Source organism: Hordeum vulgare, chromosome 2H (assembly GCF_904849725.1).
Source record: "Hordeum vulgare subsp. vulgare chromosome 2H, MorexV3_pseudomolecules_assembly, whole genome shotgun sequence".
Lineage (NCBI taxonomy): Eukaryota > Viridiplantae > Streptophyta > Magnoliopsida > Poales > Poaceae > Hordeum > Hordeum vulgare.
Genome location: NC_058519.1, coordinates 237833529 through 237839120, shown reverse-complemented (window position 1 = coordinate 237839120; position 5592 = coordinate 237833529). Strand labels below are relative to the sequence as shown.

Sequence of the window (5592 nt, the reverse complement as noted above, 5' to 3'; positions counted from 1 at the left end):
AGATATTGGTCATCGAGAGTTTGGGAGAGTCCAAACCGTATATTTTTTTTACCAATTGTGTCCATAAGGTCGTAATCGTGTTGCACAAAATGGTCATTAAGCTATGTTTTTACTGTTTGTGAGTTTATTTTGACCTGTCATGACCAAACTATAAGGTCAAGATCATACGAGTGGAGGTGACTGGACGACACCTCATGAATTTTGCCTATGTGTCGTGTCTACGTGTCAGTTTTTGCCTATGTGTCAACCACACTTACACGTGTGGGGCCTATTTGTCACCGAAACCTGTTATTCTAGTTGATCAATGGACACACTCTAAAATGTGGGGCCCAAAGGCTTATGCCCGATGATCGTTTGACATGTCGAACCAAGGGTGGTACACTGCCATGCGTGGGTCTCGAAATATTAGATATCTGTGTATTAGCGTTACATAGTGAATATTTCTTATATCTACATGTGCAAGAAATATTAGATAAATACGAATTGTATTAATGTATTATCGTAAACAAGATTACTCATTTTTTGTTCTAAATATGTATAAAGTATAACATTGCTAAAATAAAAACATATGATGCCATGCCAATTTCAATAATACGTAGTCCCTATTTAGATTTTGTAAAATAAAAGCCCACTAAGATACATGTATAAATTTGTATGTTCCCAACTAATATTTCAATTATTATACATTTATGAATATGATAAAAAATATTTTATATAATTTCTTAAAATAATAATGTTTTCTTTAGACACATCATTTGAGCTTCACGTGGTTCACATTTTAATTATATACAATAAATAGATTAAAAGTCATTTAACGTTTACATAATAGCACACACCAATGTAAAATGTATAATTTTGACATGAAAAATATGATGTATTGTTTTCGATGCAAAAAAAGTAGATTGCCATGAACATGTGTATTGATAGTTTATTCTCTTGTTAAGCAACACCACTACTTATGTTAACCCATTTATGTTAGTTTTGCATGTTATCTCAAACTCACATCATACAATAATGTAGTTTGTTCCACTTGATGTGATAAATAATAATAATAATAGCTTTTCCAACAATGCGAGATCGAATAACTAATACTTTCTATTGAGATAATTCATATCTTAATTAAATAATAAAAAAGTGTTCTCAACAACATGAGTGGTTTGAAAGGAAATTAAAAAATATATATAACTTTTTTGGAGCAATTATTTTTGAGTCAGCTACAAATAAATTTGTTTTTAGAGGAACAAATAACGTTTTTCAAGGGGAAGGAAAAGAAATAACTGTAGGGACTACACATAACGTTATGGGCTGAAAACTTTCTAAATCCAAGATTTATGCACACTTGAGCCAGCACAGCAAGACCCAATACGTTATAAACCTCCTCTCCCACACAATCCTAACCCTAGTTCCCAGCCCCCTCTACCCTTGCTCTCTTTCCTGCCCCGCCGCCAGCCTCCACCTCCCTCAGCGCCACCCATGCCCAACCACCGCGTCCAGATCCACGTCCCCCTCCCCCAGCACCACCCGTGCACAACCACCCGCTTGACGTCCTGCGTCCCCTCCTCCTCAACGCTTGCACCACGATGGACACCAACATCGTCGCCCTCACAGCCGCATCGAAGAGGAACACACCCGTCTTTGACGCCGAGGAGGACCTCCCGGTCGCGTACTCCAAGTACACGCCGGAGCTCTCCGAGAAGCTTGCTGCCAAGCGACATCTTTAGAGTCGTGCGCTCTGGCGGATCCCTCATCAGGCCGTCAGGTTCGTCCCCAGCACGTCCTTCTCGTATGTGTTCCCTGTCTGTAAGGGGGATCTTGAATCGCGTAACGATCCCTGATTTAGTTTTGGTCTCGTAGGAAGCTGGAGGACTGGCCGTACGTGAACTGACTGGATCGGAGAAATTGGCAGTTGTTCTTGGTGGATGAGAGGGTCATGAGCATGAGTACTGTACCTACAAGGTCATTCTATATGGTTTGTTCTCCCAAGGTATTCTCACGTTCCCAGTCATGTGATTGCCGCTTCTAGCAGTTTTAAGATAGGACATTGATTCTTAGTTGCTCAAATGCACTCCAGTTCCGCTCACAACCCGACGAACTACAAGTTAAGATCAATACTCTAATTGCAAACTTCTGCAACTCAGGGCAATCATCTCCATACGAATCCCACCAATCAGCTGGCTTTTTTTAGTTCTTGTCATAATAGCTGATTGCATTCCAAATAGGCTATCAGCATTCCTAAATGAATCAATGTGCAGATCTATCTTGACCATTTCATCTAAATGCGGAACCATCTTTTCAAGACAAGTGTACAGGCCACGTTTTACTACAGCAGGCTTGAAGTTATCACCATAGTGGCATTGTGGATTCAAATAATATGCAGCAGCATGCAGAGGTCTATGAAGCTGTGTACGCCATCTTTCATCAATTATATTAAATATTGGAGTGTAGCTGATGAAAAATAAATAAATGGTCAAACTTAACTATAATAAGATTATTAAGATAGCATATCTATAAAGCTACAGTTATGAATTACTAAGTCAGTACAGTAGCGTACCTTTTCTTGACATTATTAAAATTTTGTTTTATTTTATTTTTTGCACAATCCATCTCATCATAGCTGAACGGCATTGCCGGCTTCTCATCTGAATCCACCAATCGAAGAACTTTTATAACTGGGAGTGCAACCTTCAGACATGTGGCAACATTAGGCCAAAACCCACGACTATCCAAAATAATTCCTTGAACGACCTTACCTTCTGCAGTATTAAATCTACCACCCCTCCACTTGGTTGAAGTGAACATATTGATCAATGCGCCCTTGTGCTCATGCAGACAACCCAAAGTCAAATATGCAGTAGCAAATCTTGTCACTGCTGGCCTAATTAAATCCTTTCCTCCGGTGAATTCTCTCAACCAAGTAAGCACCATTGTTCTAGAATAAATATAGGTAGTGATTTTTCTGCCCTTTGTAATTGTTGTTTGATGCATCTTAATTTTTTTTTCCAAATCCTTAAGAATTAAATCAATACAATGAGCTGCACATGGAGTCCAAAATATTTTTCCTCTTTTCCATCAACAGCTCACCACCTGCTTTATAGTTAGCGGCATTGTCCAGCAGGCTACACCAACACGTTAGGTTTTTCCCTGGCTACTTGACAGTTCTTCGATCGATCCCTAATACATATGCATCATATGATTGATCTTCAATTCTAGGCTGAAGCTTCAAAGCAGTTCTCAGAAATCATGGCGAGGCAAAGACATTGAAGATGGATTAGCCGATGCAAGCAACTGCCAATGGGAAAACTAATTGCGAGCATTGCAGGTCAAATCCTCCACTTCCGTTGTAGTTTCCTTCAGTTCCTGTAGTTTCCTCCTGTTCATTAGTACTACTGTACCGTATCTTATATTTATCTGTTTAGCCTTCTTGCTTTTAATTCGTGAGTTTGTTGATACTTTCTATACCGCTCCATACTTTATAAGCATAATCAGCTGACTGTAATACACTGGGTACATCCAAATTTAAGGAATTTATGTTTTGTTGTGCTTCTTGCGTGTAGTGGTATCCACTCCATGAGTTCCTTATGTTCTTGGTAGTCTGCAAAAAGGGGGTGCAGTGCACTGAGCACTTTCCACTGGCCTTAACTTATTTGTACGTTGGTTAAAATTTTGGGGAAAGGAGGAGGGACCGCAACATTAGCTTGATTGTTGGTGTAACAGTAGGAACAGTGAGGTGTGCGTATATGCACACCGCTTGGGGTAGTACGTCTTGCTAGGAATCGCTCTCTTGATATAGTTTCTTCGAGATGAGCTGATTGATAGTTCGTAGTACTAACGTACCATGCGGTTGAGGTTAATGCATGTCTTCTATGGCATCCATCTCCCAGTCTACAAATCAGTACTTGTGTGCCTCCTGTGTGCCATGTAACTTCTGAAACAGCAGAAACATAGAATAAAAGCTTTAGCTAAATAATGCAAGTTATGAATAAAAGATTGTTGCATCAAATATCAATAGCACCTCCTTGTCACTTTCAATACCCTGTAGATATTATTATTTTTCAATCGAGGAAGGAACTATTGATATTTTCAAGTTTATCGTGATTAACTACACTGCAAACACATGCAAATATTCTGTCCTTACAGTAGAACAGTCTATTCTGTACATACTTTATAAGTATTATGCATGCAAGGTTACTAAACAGCTAGTAAAATAGGAAAATAATTGATCAAAAGAATTCTCCCTTCTTTATTTTACTGTCATGATAATCCTTGTTAAGCGGCAATGAGAATCATTTGTGCAACCTTTGTCCAATGGTGGTATGTCATGGCTTAATGTACCATCAAACTTGAGTTTAGTGTTCTTCTTGTTACAATATGCATCATGCAAAAAAACAAGTCTTTTTTCATTGATGTGGTTTTAATCCAATTTCTCAATGTAAAACGTGCATGTTTCTTTTTTTACTTTCCTTTTGGTTTGTATCTTTTTCTCATGTTTGCTCCTTATAAATGTCAGGATGTTCTACAATCCCAAAGAACTGGTGGCTACTCGGAAGAAGGGGAAGAAAGATCAAGCCGTTTCCTCATTTTTTGTTATATGTGAACACATGAAATTTGTGTTCCTTTTAATTTGTTTCCATGAAGGAGCAGTACTTCCGGCTTTGTTTAAGTTAATATTGAAAAATATTGTATTGGCATTTGTTGGGCCAGGGATTTGTTGAGGATTTGAAGTCTGAAGTATTTTCACTTGTATATATTGAATTTTTACTTGAATTATCTATGATACACCTATTTTGATGGGCCTATTCCGATCATGGACCTAAACTGTTAAAATCAATGCTTCTGCCTAACATAAAATGGGCCATGTCAACAGATTAGATGAAAATATAAACATGCTAAATGGGCCTGCAAAAAACTGTTCGTAATATATGGGCTAAAAAATTAGACTTTGCCCATTTAGGCCCTTAATTTGGATCTTGCCAGGTCAGATTTTTTGTGGCATCCATGTCATCAAGTTTGCCACGTCATAACATTTGCCAAATGGATGATGCCACTTCAGCTAGCCACATCAGCATCCATGTTTGCCACGTCATAACATTTGCCAAATGGATGATGCCACTTCAGCTAGCCACATCAGCATCCATGTTGTTTAGCTGTATGAGTAATGACCAAAATTTTCGTCAAAGATTTCATGACAAAGATGTTTTGGTCATAATTTCCATGACCAAAATTTTAGGAAGGTCATGCTTTATCGTTCTTGATGGCCAACTGTTGACCTTGTGAATTTTGTTATAAAAAAGTCATAAACAGACAATAATGACTATTCAATGACCAAAATTGAGGGTCAAAATTGACTTATTTCTTGTAGTGTGTCCATGATCAGGAAACCATGATCATCTATTGATCAACGAGCTAGCTAACTAGAAGCTTGCTAGGGACACATTGTGATCTATTTATTCATACATGTATTAATGTTTTCTATTAATACAATTATAGCATGAACAACAGACGATTATCATGAACAAGGAAATATGATAATAACCATTTTATTATTGCCTCTAGGGCATATTTCCAACAGTCTCCCACTTGCACTAGAGTCAA

The 5592-nt window shown here is 38.0% G+C and overlaps 1 long non-coding RNA gene across 5 annotated transcripts; it reads left to right on the top strand.

Moving 5' to 3' along the window:
• The first annotated feature begins 1383 nt into the window (after positions 1-1383).
• LOC123425973 lies at positions 1384-3313 on the top strand. Of its 5 annotated transcripts, XR_006621963.1 has the most exons (6): positions 1384-1759; positions 1855-1984; positions 2253-2403; positions 2830-2914; positions 3077-3133; positions 3211-3313. It is a non-coding gene; the product is annotated as an uncharacterized LOC123425973 (long non-coding RNA). The 5 variants fall into 5 exon arrangements; XR_006621962.1 differs by lacking the exon at positions 2253-2403 and having other exon boundaries at positions 1385-1759; XR_006621964.1 differs by lacking the exons at positions 2253-2403; positions 3077-3133 and having other exon boundaries at positions 1386-1759.
• The last annotated feature ends 2279 nt before the right edge of the window (positions 3314-5592 follow it).